The 14,552-nt window shown below is 42.4% G+C and overlaps 1 protein-coding gene and 1 pseudogene across 5 annotated transcripts in view; both read right to left on the bottom strand.

The window, feature by feature from the left end:
• The window catches only part of CLCC1 (chloride channel CLIC like 1), a 29,369-nt gene extending 20,644 nt beyond the window's left edge, over positions 1–8,725 (bottom strand). For 3 of the 4 annotated variants that reach the window (XR_014299779.1, XM_082687581.1, XM_082687582.1), the window contains exons 1-2: positions 8,329–8,725; positions 6,376–6,480 (exon numbers count right to left, since the gene is read on the bottom strand). The gene's annotated coding sequence lies outside the window, so the exon portion shown is untranslated. The remainder of the gene's footprint in view (positions 1–6,375; positions 6,481–8,328) is intronic. The other variant, XM_082687583.1, reaches the window with a different exon arrangement.
• A 3,985-nt stretch (positions 8,726–12,710) lies between these two features.
• LOC309842792 (proline-rich protein 11 pseudogene) lies at positions 12,711–13,841 on the bottom strand (annotated as a pseudogene). The gene has a single exon. The product of its transcript is annotated as a proline-rich protein 11 pseudogene (transcript).
• Positions 13,842–14,552: the final 711 nt, after the last annotated feature.

Here is a 14,552-nt window from a genome sequence, read left to right as displayed (position 1 = left end):
GCCTGGGAATGCGGTGGAATAATAAGTTGACAAAAAAAAATAAATATCATTTCAAATAATGATACATCCTATGAAAAAAATAAAGCAGGATAGTGGCAGGATGGATTAGGCAATGTTGAGTATTTTAGGGAAGGCCTGAGATTAAAGATAACCAAAATTCCATCACCCATCGAGAGATGGAGTTTATTTGCCCTCCTCTGCATCTGGGCTGACCCTGTGAAATCACGGGTCATGAAAAGAGGAAAACCTGAAATAAAATAAAAACATTTCTCTGGGGTTTAGAATTATAATTCGGGAAGCAACCCAAATTGTGGCCCACTGCAGGGAGAAAGTTAGGGGTTTTTATAAGAAAAAGGAGGAAGGGTGGACACCTGGATGGCTCAGTGGGTTAAAGCCTCTGCCTTTGGCTCGGGTCATGATCCCAGGGTCCTGGGATTGAGCCCCACATCGGGCTCTCTGCTTGGCAGGGAGCCTGCTTCCTCCTCCTCTCTCTCTCTCTCTCTCTGCCTGCCCCTCTGCCTACTTGTGATCTCTATCTGTCAGATAAATAAATAAAATCTTCGAGAAAAAAAAAAAAAAAAGAAAGAAAAAGGAAGAAGTATAAGATACATCAGCTGTCTACCAAGAATTATAACTGGAAGATATTACAATTTATAATTCATTGTTTTCTAGGTATGTTGGTTGCTAGGGAAGTCCCTTTTTCAGAGTGTCCAATTTTTGTTAAAAAAATACAGACACATCACCAAGGTGCTCAGTCATATGCTCTTGCCCAGTTCAAAGAGAATGCAATTCCTGTTCCATAAACGTGATGAAGTTTCTGTCACAATCTTCTTGAGAGTAAAGGTTTTACATCGGTTCACAATATTTAGCCAAAATATTGTGGTAGAAATGATGTTGTTTTGGTTCTAGGTGTGGCTTGGCCTACATGAAGTTTAGCTGCTTCTACCTCACTTTTGAACACCTGCTTTTTTATCTCTGCCACCATGCAGTGAAAAGGCCTGGCTACATGGAGAGGCCATGTGCAGAGGGCACACTTAGCTTACAGCTGGCAGCCAACACCAATGCCAGCCATGTGAATGAACCATCATGGTGGTCCCAGTCCAATCCCATGGTTGGACAGACTTAGGACCCAGCCAAAATGACGTGGAATAAAAGAACTATGCCGATGAGTCCAGTCAAGGCCCATAAGCCCACAGAATAAGAAAAATAATAAAATCGTTGTTTAAAGCCTCTAAACTTTGAGGTGGTTTGTCACACAGCTGCAGATGACCACAACATTTAAGCAGACAAGTAAGCAGCAGCTACCTTAGGAAGACTTGGCAAAAGAACATCCAGAGTGCAGATGCAGCAAGCATAAAGATCAGAGCAGGAAGAAAATCTGAAGCATTCAAAGAACAGCAGGAAGGTCAAGATGACGTAGTAACTCCATGCTCAAAGCACTCCCAGGACTCCTATACCAGGTCAAAATGAAGTAACAGAGGCCAGGTGTACCCTCCTGCCTGAACAACCAAAATCTCTGCACAAAGTCTACGAAACAAGTTTTTAAGACACTGAACACCAGGCAAACAAGCATAATGGTCTTTGAAAAATGGGAAACAAACACAGACAGCCTTTCCATAGCCCTAGGTTACTGCCTTAATAGTTTCTAGGCCACTGCATAGGAAGAGAGACCTCAGGCAGAGCCCAGAAAGCCACTGTGAAAACAACTGAGATTCTGGGGGGACTGAGGCAAGAGAAAGGTGCCAAAAGAACACCAGACAAATGAAGACAGTTTCTTCAAATACCCTAGGAATTTCCTGAGTGACAGCAGTGTCTACTGCAATGAGGTGACATTGATGTGACTTTGCTGGACCCCAAAAAAGCTTCAAGTGGGGGATGGTCATCAGAAAGACCAGGCATGTGATTAGAGTGTTGGAACTTTCTTGGAACTTTCAACTATCCAACCTCAGGGGAAGGAAGGAAAGAGGTCACTAAGTTCAATCATGCAGCCAATGATTTAATCAGTCATGCCCACATACTGAAACCCCAATAAAAACTCTGGACACTGAGACTCAGAGGAGCTGACTGTTGACACACGGATGTGCCAGAAAAGTGACATGCCTGGATTCCATGAAGAGAGGACACAGAAACTCCACATCCTCCCCCACAGACTTTGTCCTGTGTGTCTCTTCATTTGGTTGATCCCAATCTATATTCTTTCCAATAAAATTGTTCAGGGAGTTCTTCCAGTAAGTCATTCTAGTGAATTATCCAACCTGACAGGATTGTGGGATCCCCATAATTTATAGCGGTAGGTCACAAGTGCAGGTGGCCCCTAAGATGTATGTCTGTCATGGAGGCAGTCTTGTATAGGACTGTGTCCTTAACTTGTGAGGGTCTGTACTACCTTGGGTACACAATGTCAGAACTGAACTGTAGGACATCCAGTCTGCATCGCAGAACTGGTCTGAGAACAGTGCCCCTTGAGCCTTTAGCAAGGCACAGATCAGTGCACACAATGCAGGAAACTACCTCAGGCCTGAAAAAGAACCCCTTAAAGGATTCAATCAAAAATAAACAGGAGTAAAAAATAATAAATTAGGACTCAAACTTGTAATAGAGAAGATAAAAACCAAAAGTTAATTCTTTGAAATGACTAAAAAAATTGATAAACACATAGTAAAATTAAGAAGAAAAAGAGAAGGCCCCCAAAATTAAGAGTGAAACAGGATAAATTATTCATGACTAAAACACTTAACAAACCAGGAATAAAGAAAAACTTGCCAGATAGAATACTATAGGCAAACACTATACCTGATGGTAAATAGTGAAATCTTTCCCTCTGAGATCAAGAATGAGGTGAGGGAAAAAGCTCTGGAAGGTTTCTGGGATACCGACAGTGTTCTATTTCTTAATCTAGAAGGTAGACACAAAGATGTGTCCTTTTTAATAATTTGCTAAGATGAACATTTATATTTTATACACTTTTCTGTATATATATTTCACATTTTACAAAAGGGTTTTTTTTTAAATGGGAAAGACTAATTGAGATATTGTTATGGTCTGAAGTATATTCCTCCAGAATCCACATATTGAAGTCCTAAACTCCAGTTCCCCAGCATATGACTGTACTTTGAGACAGTGTCTCTAAAGAGGTAATTAAGTTATAATGAGGTCATCAGCATGGGCCCTAATCCAATATGACTGCTGTCCTTATAAGAAGAAATTAGGACACAGGACAGAGAAAAGACGGTGTGAGAAGGCAGACGGTGTGAGAAGGGAGAAGGCAGCCATCTACAAGCTGAGAGAGGCCTCAGAAGAAACCAACTCTGCTGACACTTTCATCTTGGATTTCCAGACTCCAGAATCTTTTCCCTCCAGAATCTTAAACAACAAAAATAAATTTCTGTTGTTTAAGACATCAGTCTATGGCATTTTGTTATGGCAGCCATAGCAAACTTACAGATTTCTTCAGACATAAAAAGACTAAGAAAGTCTCCATCCCATAGACTCTTGACATATTAAAGAAGTTTAAACTCAACAAGAAAAGGTGTGCATAAAAGATACAATGATGAGCAAAGGAACTGGTTAAGTATATTGATAAATGAAGTCAACTACTGACAGTAAAAAAAAAAAAAAAAAAAAACCCAAACCTCAGAACCTTTATTGTTTAAAAATGTAAAACCAGATAAATAACCCAGAAAGCAACTGGAAAGCTGGCAGAACAGACTCTCCACAGCCTGACATAGGCAAGAGGCAACAGTGAAGCAGACCCACCCCCTCCCACTGCTTTGGTAAGATGCCATCAAAGCAGTGCCAAAGGCTGACAGTGTGCAAGCAGCCCAGACAAGGGCCAGCACTTCTCCAAAGTGAATCCTGCTCCAGGGAGGGGAAAATAACCACACACACCAGTCTGACTGCGACCCCAGTTGGTCTGGGGGCAAGCAGCTGGTTTAACTGCAGGCCCCACCCACCAACAAAAGCTTCTCAGGGCACAATGCAGGGAAAGCACCCTGCAGTTTGGTGCTACTTTATCTCTGGCAAACACCTGGTCCTACTCAACTCAACTCCAAGGCAGCCCTGGACCAGTCCACTAACAACACGGGCACCAGACTCTACCCACAACAGGCAAAGAGCCATCACAGACTGGACTGAAGGGAAACACAGCTTTGCCATGATGGCAGGACACCCCTGTAGCAACACACATAAGAGACACCCCTGAAGCACTATTTTCTGGTGAAAGGAGACAATGCACTGCAGGACCTCTTCTCCATAATGCCACTACTTCAAATGCAGGAGACATAGCTAACTCTCCCAACACAAAGAAACAGACACAGTAATAGATAAAATGAAGAGACAGAGGAGTACGTCTCAAATGAATGAGCAGAACAAAATCACACCAAAAGGTCTATGTGAAGTAGAGATAAGAAATACATCTGACAGAGAATTTAAAGTAATGCTCATAATGATACTCACTGAACTTGAGAAAAGAGTGCAGGACCCTCCACCAAGAGATAGGGTATGTAAAAAAGAACCAATTAGAGCTACTGGACTCACTAAGTGGAAATAAAAGTAGACCACCTGGAATAAATACCAAACAAGAGGAAGTAGAAGGACAGACCAGCAATCTGAAGGACAGAGTAATAGGAAGTAATCAAGCTGAGCAGATGAGAGGGGAAAAAAACACACAAAATGAGAACAGACCCAGGGAACTCAGCAACACTGTCAAGCCTAACAGTTGCATGATAGGGATTCCAGAAGGTGAAGAGCAAGAAAAGAGGGCAGAAGATTTGTCTGAAGAAATAATAGCTAAAAACTTCCTGAATCTGGGGAAGGAAGGAGAAATCCAGACCCAGAAGGCACAGAGAGCCCCCAACAAAACCAACCTAAAGAGGTCTGCACCAAGACACAAAGAAAATAAGATGGCCAAAAGCAGTGATAAAGAGAGAATTTTAAAAAGCAGCAAGAGAAAGGAAAGCAGTGACATACAAGGGAAACCCCAGATGGCTATCGGTGGGTTTTTCACCAGAAACTCTGCACATCAGAAGGGAGCAGCATGACAAATTCCAACTGCTAAAAGGAAAAAATCTACAGCTAAGAATACTCTATCTAGGGAGGCTTTCATTTAGAATAGAAGAGACACAGTTTCCCAGAAAACAAAAGTTAAAAGCAAAACTAGCCATGTCCTTGTCAAATATACCATTAGCCTGTAGGTCCCAAATTCACAGTCCAACCGCCCTCCTGCCCAAGTCAGCATGTATGGCCTGTCACCTGCTCAATGCCAAGTCAACATGCCTTAAGCTCAGACTGCCAAGGGCTCAAACTGGCACTCTTCCCCTCAAATTCTAGACCCTATGCTCAAGTTTGTGCATAAAAGTTGGCATAATTGTAACAGCCGAATGAAGCAACCCAAACAGTGATACTAATTCTGTGGAATATATAATGGATAAAAGGAGTGTGCTAGGCTGAGAATATCTCCAACAAGCACATCAAAGAATAATACATACAGCATGATTCTGGTTACTAAAAGAAATAAACCAGGGAAAAATAAAACAAGATGAAATCAGAGAGCAAGACAAACCATAAGAGACTCTTAAGCATAGGAAACAAACTGAGGGTTGCTGGAGGGGAGGAGGGTGTTCGGGGGTTGGGAAAGAGAATTGGATGATGGGGATGTGGGAATGGGGTAACTGAGTGACAAGCATTAAGGGGACACTTGATGGAATGAGCTCTGGGTGTTCTATGCAACTGATGAATCACTCAACTCTACCTCTGAAACTAGTAATACTCTATATGTTAATTAATTGAATTTAAGTTAAAAAAAAAAAAGGAACCCCCCCCCCCCGCGCCAAAAGTAAAACCAAAATACTAAGCAGTAATAACGGTGGGAAAAGTATCCTAGGATCCCTGTTGAGCTCTAGAGAGTGAAATACTGGATGACTGAATATTGGGGGGGAGGGGGTGTTCAACTAAGGAATAAAGCCTTGAGAAGACGGAAACCCAAGAGAAGGCAGTTAAGACTAATGAGAGCAGAACAAAAGGTAAAAAATGCAGTGTATAGAAACCAAGAGGTGCTTCATTTGAAAGAGGCATTAGTCAACAACAGTTTAGAGAAGCTGAAAAAAATTAAGTCTGGTGCAGGAGAAAGCCATTGGATAGCTTAGTCCATTGACAGGGAGAAGCCTAATTTTAAGCAGTGAAGAACTAAGTTGGTAAAGGGAGTCTCCGAACTGAGCAGAAGCTCGGAGAAGATGGCAGCATATGAAATCAAGGCTACAGAAAAGGCTTTCCAGAGGCAACAAGGTTTTACATTCCTTCAAAACAGAAATGAATAAGGAGGGTTGGAAAGAAAGGTTCTAAAGCAAAAAGAAGAGAAGCTGTCAAAGTTCACCTTACCACCAGTATCAAGAAGACGGTGAAATGTTCCACTGGAAAGCCAGGAGTGTCACTGTGTGTCAGGTAAGTTGCCACGTGGGAATGGAGATCAGGGAAAACGGTTCCCTAGGGAGCATTATACAAAAGGAGATGAATCAAAAACTTTTCAAGCAAGGGGCGCCTGAGTGGCTCAATGGGTTAAGCCTCTGCCTTCAATTCAGGTCGTGATCCCAGGGTTCTGGGATTGAGCCCCACATCAGGCTCTCTGCTCAGCAGGGAGCCTACTTCCTCCTCTCTCTCTGCCTGCCTCTCTGCCTACTTGTGATCTCTGTCTGTCAAATAAATAAATAAAATCTTAAAAAAAAAAAAACTTTTCAAGCAGCTGAGTTTTGACTATGACTTTCACAGTCATGTTATTAGGCTCACTACTTTCTCCAATAATGATCAGCAGAAGCAAAACTTATCCAGGACTAGGAGCTGAAGAAATGATGGAAGATCAGGAGGTGAGGCAGAAGTGGAACAGCTTCAAATTCAAGTCTCCTGACAAAATCCCTTGGTCACTGATTAAAGGCTGGAACTCCTTGAGAATTCTTACAGCTGATCTCACACTTCCTCCAAATAAAACTGCATCTAAACCTGCCAGGGATCTTGTTAAAAAACAGCTTCTGATTAAGTACGCCGTGGGCCTGAGATTCTGCATTTCTAACAGCTCCTGGTGATGGCAGAGATGTTAGCCCACAGACAACATTCTGAAAGTGTTTAGGAAAAGTAACCATCCTGCATTGGTTAGGATAAGGAGGGCATCTGTGACTCTACTACTTGGCAGTTAGTAATAAGATCTCTCCTCTAGTTCTTACTTTTTAATCACCTTTCTCATCTGCTTCAGGCTTTGACACTAATATCAAAAATAGGGGGGTGGGAGGGATAGGGTGGCTAGGTGATGGACACTGGGGAGGGTATGTGCTATGGTGAGTGCCGTGAATTGTGTAAGGCTGATGAATCACTGAACCTCTACCCCTGAAACAAATAATACATTATATGTTATATATATGTGTGTGTGCGTGTATACACACACACACACACACATTAGTGTTTGATTACTATGTGCCAAACACTGTTACATATATTCATTCATTTAATTCTCCAAAAACTCTTGGCAGTAGTACAGTTATCTTCATTTTACAGATTAGGAAAACAAGTACATTGAGTGGAGAGCTACCAAGAAAGATCTCCAAGCAACTCTCAGCTGAGTGGAAACAGGCACAGAGAAATTATCTGATTTCGATGAATTACACGAGAATGAGAAAGACTAACGAGTCAAATTCTATATTAACCCAGAAGTTGCATGGCACAACAGCCAGGAGTTCCCAATTTCGTCCGTTTCCGTGTCGAGTAGTTTGCGGGAGCCGGAGCTCTGACACTGGAGAATGGGCACCTCTAACAATTTCCCAGATGAGGACGATGACGCTAAACTGGGGATCACACTTTCATGCGCACTGCCACGGAGAAAATACTTCTTGTTTTTCACCACCCACTCATAAATCTGAATCTCTAACTTTTTACATTCATATCAGATTTGGAGTTAAAAAAAAACATTCACTCCAGCCAACCGAGCTATTCCGCTGACGCCGTTTGCTCAAATTCTGCGTAAAGTTTTCCAAAATAACCAAAGCCCACACAATTCAGCGTTCTCTCGGGTCTGGCTTTGCACTTGCTTGTCCCTCTCCCCAGGCCGCTCTGTGAACCGTGTAACGCGACAGCAGCCCAGCTGCCCCCGAAGATAAGGCGGCCAGTCGCCCGCTCACGCTGGCACCCGCAGCGCCGCTAAGTGCCCCCGCAGCTCCCCCGAGAGCGCGGCCCCCGCCCCGGGCAGCGCCCCCGGGCTCCCCCGCGCCCGCGCCGCCATCCGCCCAACCCGCCGGGGCCGAACCCGCAACGCGCCCGCCACAGAGACACCCGACCGCGCTGACTCACGGATCGGTACTCCGCCTCCGTCTGGGAAAGACAGACACCTAACCCGCCGACTGGGAAAGATGGCGAGCGCCTGCAGGGACCGCCGAGCGCGGGGCGTCTCGCGCGTCCTCATCGACTCGCTCGGCGTGCAGCTGGGCGTCCTTCCCGGGCCCGCGACGGACTGGCCCGCCGAGGGGGCGGGGCCGGGCTCTGCGGTCTTGCTTTAGGCCAGGGCTGAAATCTTACCTGGAAGCCAAGTTTTGTACAGAGCCAAGTATGTACAAATCTTAGTATTGATTTATTTTGTAGATCCGAATGTGTAACCTTTGCATCAGTTATTTAAAGTAGGGTATAGGAGCGCCCGGGTGGCTCAGTGGGTTAAGCCCCTGCCTTCGGCTCAGGTCATGATCTTAGAGTCTTGGGATCGAGCCCCGCGTCGGGCTCTCTGCTCAGCAGGGAGCCTGCTTCCTCCTCTCTCTCTGCCTGCCTCTCTGCCTACTTGCGATCTCTTGGCTGTCAGATAAATAAATAAATAAAATATTTTAAAAAAATAATAAAGTAGGGTATAATGAACAACAAAGCCAGTCGTATTTTGGGGAGGTGTGCATTGTACACAGGTGTGCATTATTACCGTTATTGACTTGACAGGGAAGAGCAGCCCTCTGGTTTAGTTGGAAAATAATAAATTGCGTTTTGCTTTTGTCTTTAACTGCTGGCTTTGCAATTTCAGGACATTCTCCAGAGAGGAAATGAGATTTTCCACACTAGAAGGAAATGAGAAGTGTACACAAGAGTTCTTGGCAACAAATTTAAAAGTGTGTTAAAATTCGGTGTGTAATGCAGTACACTTGTGTGTGCTGCTTAGTACTAATTTTTAAAATTAAAATATACCTGACATAAACGTTATGACCTTAATTAACCATTTTTAAGTATACAGTTCAGGGTCATCACAGCGTACTGTGCAACTATCACCACCATCCATCTCCAGAACTATTTTATCCTGCAAAACTGACACTCTACCCATGTAAACAACAACTCATCATTCCCGGCCCACCTTAGCCCAGCCTCTTCCTGACCCCTGGCAAACACCATTCTATTTTGCATCTCTGTTAATTTGACCTCACTAGATTCTTAAGTATTTGTCTTTTTGTGGCTGGCTCATTTCACTTAGCCTAATGTTCTCAAGGCTCATCCCTATTCTAACTTGTCAAAATTTCCTTCCTTTCTAAAGGCTGAATAATATTTCATTGTATTATGCACCACAGTTTGTTTATCCATTGATCTGCTTACGGGCTTCTTGGTTGCTTGCGCCTTTTGGCTATTGTGAGTAAAGTTGCTGTGAACATGAGTGTGCAAATACCTCTTCAAATCCTGATTTCAGTCTTGAGGGGTAAATGTCCAGAAGTGGGATTGCTGGGTCATATGGTAATTCTATTTTTTTGAAAACCACCATACTGTTTTCTACAGTGGCTGAGCCATTTTTTAATATGATTAGCAACAGTTTAATGAAGCCATAGTATTTATAGGATTCTGAAATGAAAACAATATAAAACCTGTCATAAAAATTAGTAAAAGATGCAAGGTAGAACTCATTTTAATAGTGGTACAATGGCAGGGGTGCCTGGGTGGCTCAGTGGGTTGAAGCCTCTGCCTTCAGCTGGGATCATGATCTTAGGGTCCTGGGATTGAGCCCCCGCATCAAGATCTCTGCTCAGCGAGGAGCCTGCTTCCTCCTCTCTCTCTGCCTGCCTCTCTGCCTACTTGTGATCTCTGTCAAATAAATAAGTAAATCTTTAAAAAAAAAAAAATACTGGTACAATGGCAATAGCAGCTTTACAAATATTTTAAGATTTCAATAGCATTTTTATGAACCATTATTCCACAAGAATGATCAAATCATCACATTGTTTAAATTAAACTGAGACAATACAAGGTGGTTTATTAATATTTCAAACATTATAAGTGCCCCATAAAATATTGTTACAGATGCTCAAATGTTTTATTCTCAGTGACCATTCCCTTTATTCTCACATACTATAACTGTAGCTAGAGGGTTAAAAAAAATACTACAATCAGATATGTTTCTAAACTTCCTTATCTGTTTAATTCTCATTCATAAATGGGTTGTAAACATAAATGTGGGTCTCATAAAAACAAAACATCACCCCCAGTTCCGCTTTCCAATCTAGTGACTTCCCACAACTCTCTATCTGGCATCTCAAAGTGATATTTATCTGTAGAAAAATAGGTATTTCTGAGAAATTACTAAAATATCTTTTTTAGCCTATGCTAACCAGGGAATAGTCCAAGGGTATCATCTATGTAGCTGCTTCCTGTCAGGCTAGAAAGTTCAGTGAAGGTCAAAACCCCTTATTTCGTATCCGTGAGGTTCTGTCATCCTTATTCTTGGAAATGCGGTAGACATTATCATCTTAAAAGCTAATCCTGTGCCTTCAGTCCCATTCACCCTAGTGACAGTTCCCTTTCCTCCGTGATATTTAACAGATCAGTGATAGTGATATTGGCTGAAGCTATAGTAGTGTCCACTGCTAAGTACTTACATCTAACTGGGGGCTCCCAGAAATACTTGGCAATTTTGTAGGACTTATATAGGGTTGCCAAACAAAACACAGAATGCCCAGTTAAATTTGAATTTCAGATGAACACTGAATATTTTTTTTAGTATAACTATGTCCCATGCAATATTTGGGACATAATTATACTAAAAGAAACCATTCATTGATTAATGGGACATATTTATACTCAAAAGTTATTTGTTGTTTGTCTGAAATACAAATTTGATTGCATGCCATGTGTTTATAATTGTTTAACCTGGCAACCCTGGACCAGCAGGGAAGAGTGCTTTCGTACACAGGTGTGCATTATTACTGTTATTGACTCAACAGGCTGTTGAGGACAGGGAATTAGAGCTCAGGGTGAATCTGCTATGGACTTCAGAGATCCTTCAGAGCATTGTGGAAAATACAAAGGTCATGTTGAGGTCCTCATGAAACTTAGCTGCTTGAATGTGGGCAGCAGATATCAAAGGAAGGAATATCTCAGACTTCAGTGAGTCAGATATAAGCAACTACATAAGATGCTAGAAACGATACATTCTAATTTTTAAGGTCACATTGGACATTTTGCTTCAAATCCTTTTGGAAAATGATTGGGTTTGAATGTGGTCTTACCTCTAATTATTTATAGTTGAACAAAAATAAAATCTAGAGGGCCTTTTTTACGGATTAAGTTTGTAGCACTTAATGGATGCATTAGCCTTACAGGTTAAAATACTCTTTTTTAAAAGATTTTATTTATTTATTTGACAGAGAGTGAAAGTGAGGGAGGGCCCAAGCAGGTGGGGGAGACAGGCAGAGGGAAAGAAAGAAGCAGACTCCCCGCTGAGCAGGGAACCTGATGCAAGGCTTGATCCCAAGACTCTGGGATCATGACCTGAGCTGAAAGCAGATGCTTGACCGACTGAGCCACCCGGGCACCCTGAAATACTTTTTTTTTTTTTTTTTTAAGATTTTATTTATTTGTTTGACTGACAGAGATCACAAGTACATAGAGAGACAGGCAGAGAGAGAGGAGGAAGCAGGCTCCCTGCTGAGCTGAATCCAATGTGGGGTTCAATCCCAGGACCCTGGGATCATGACCTGAGCCGCAGGCGGAGGCTTTAACCCAATGAGCCACCCAGGCGCCCTGATACTTTTCTTTTTAATTACCCAAGAATACTCAAGATGAATGGGCACCAGGTTCTGTCCTGTTCTTTTTTTTTTTTTAAGATTTATTTATTTCTAGAGAGAGGAAGAAAGCATAGGGAGGAGCAAGAGAGAGAACTTTCAAGCAGACTCTTCCTGAGCAAGAAGCCAGAAGCAGTGCTCGATCCTACAACCCATGAGATCATGACCTGAACAGAAACCAAGAGTCTTTTTTTTTTTATTTTTTTTTTTTAAAGATTTTATTTATTTATTTGACAGAGAGAAATCACAAGTAGATGGAGAGGCAGGCAGAGAGAGAGAGAGGAAAGCAGGCTCTCTGCTGAGCAGAAAGCCCGATGCGGGACTCGATCCCAGGACTCTGAGATCATGACCTGAGCCGAAGGCAGCGGCTTAACCCACTGAGCCACCCAGGCACCCGAAACCAAGAGTCTTAACCAACACTTAACCACCTGAGCCACCCAAGCACCCCAACCAGGTTAATTTTTTAATGTCATAACTGTACCTGTTGAGTAAAAATTAGTCATCTAGTTAAATCTGAACAACTTCTCCAACCTAAATAGAGTAATCCCAGGATAAACATCACTTCGGGGATTGCATTTTCTCATCTGCTCTCTTACCAACCATGTAAACTAAAAAATGTCCAAAACCACTTAATATCATAGTATGAATGGTCTCCAAACATACTTTAATACTTACAATGGAACTATTTGAGTATAATTATTTATACAAACTCTACTACATTAAAAAAAAAAAAAAAGATTGGGGTGATTTTATCTGAGTATTTTGTGGACCATCACATGCAGTCAGGCAGGGCTGGCATCAGTTTTGTTCAACAAAGCTGCTTGTAGAAAGTGACAGGGTTTGAGTCGGACTTCCAGGCTGACTGTGCTCAAACTTTCTCCTCGAGGCCCAGGTCATCAGTGGAGTCAGCCTAGTTCCTGTTTCCATATTTTCTTTATTGGTAAGTGGGGCTCCCCCTGTGATCCTCTTAACATTGACTTTTCTAAGTAGTTTCCGCAGATCCATCTGGCTTTTACCAGGAGTAATTAAGACATGCGGAAGTCAAGTGGTAACAATTTGGGGCTGGGTTTCAGGATAACACACCGCAGGTCAGAGACTGTAACTAGTGAATGCTGTGCCTCTGGTGATGATACAAATTTCTTCATCAAAACCGTGTGTTCTTTCATTTCCGACAGTAGATCTTTAACTATTATCTGCATGGATCCATCTTGTTTTCAATGGTCCAGTCTGATGTTCTTTAGTACAGTCAGAATTTCTGAGCAGCCCAGGTGCCACAGGTGATGGAGTACAGGCAGAGAGGAGGCAGGGGGAGCAGAGGCAGAGATGGATGAGGAGGAAGGTGGGTAGCTGGCTGTGGCAGTATGGGAGGAAGTCCAGCTGGGGATTCTCCAGGGATGGTTAGAACACAGGCAGGCACATTTGTAAATTTACCACTTGTGTGACCCATTTGACCACAACTTGGACAAGGACGAGTCCTCCAGGATGGTCTTCAGTGCCTCCCAGAGTCTGCAGAATTCACTTGCCAAAATGTGAAACTGTTGTTTTAGACTGTTAAGTTTTTGGTGGCAATAATAGGATGGAGAGATGATGTCTCTCAAGACTTCTGAATTCTGGGCCATGCAGTTCTGGCACCAGTTGTATATAGATCACACTCTTTGTCCTAAGATTTACTGTATCTTTGATATAGGGAAATTTGAATTTTCAGTTTCATCTTAGCCAGCTTCTGCTAAGGGATATTGTTATCTGTGGAAGAATAACTACTCTTTCTGGTGACGGTGGTGGAGGGGGAGGTATAATTAGCTTGAACTGAAGTGGGAGGATTCCCTTTTTTTGAGTAATCTTTTCACTTTGGCCTTTAGGTTTGTTCCCTTGTTGTTTGAACTTGGGCATTATTTAAGTCTAAGAGCTTGTGGATTATTAGATGGAGTTAGGGTAGTGGCTTCTCCCTTGCCATTGTGGCTACACCATTTTACATTGCCACCAATATTACACAAGAGTTTCAATTTCTCCACATCCTTGCCACAACATACTGTCTTATGTTTTTGGTAATAGTCACCCTAATGGGTGTGTGGTGGTATCTCATTGTGGTTTTCATTTTCATTTCCCTAATGATGAGTAGTGTTAAGCATCTTTTCATGTGTTTATTGGTCATTTGTCTATTTTCTTTGGAAAAATGTCTATCCAAATACTTTGCTATTTTTTAATCTGCTTTTGGTTTCTTGGTTGTTTTTGTGCTGTAGTTCTTATATATTCTGGATATTAATCCCTTACCAGATACATGACTTGCAAATATTTTCTCCCATTTCATGGGTTGCATTTTCTCTCTGTTGATTATGTCATTTAGCCTATTAAATTTTTTAAAAAAATTTTATCTAAAGATTTTATTTATTCATTTGAGAGACAGAGATCACAAGTAGGCAGAGAGGCAGGCAGAGAGAGAGAGGAGGAAGCAGGCTCCCCGAGGAGTGGAGAGCCCGATGTGGGGCTCGATCCCAGGAC

This window comes from Mustela nivalis, assembly GCF_964662115.1.
Source record: "Mustela nivalis genome assembly, chromosome: 10".
NCBI lineage: Eukaryota > Metazoa > Chordata > Mammalia > Carnivora > Mustelidae > Mustela > Mustela nivalis.
Note: the sequence above shows the minus strand (reverse complement) of the source record. Positions and strands in the feature narration are given on the sequence as shown.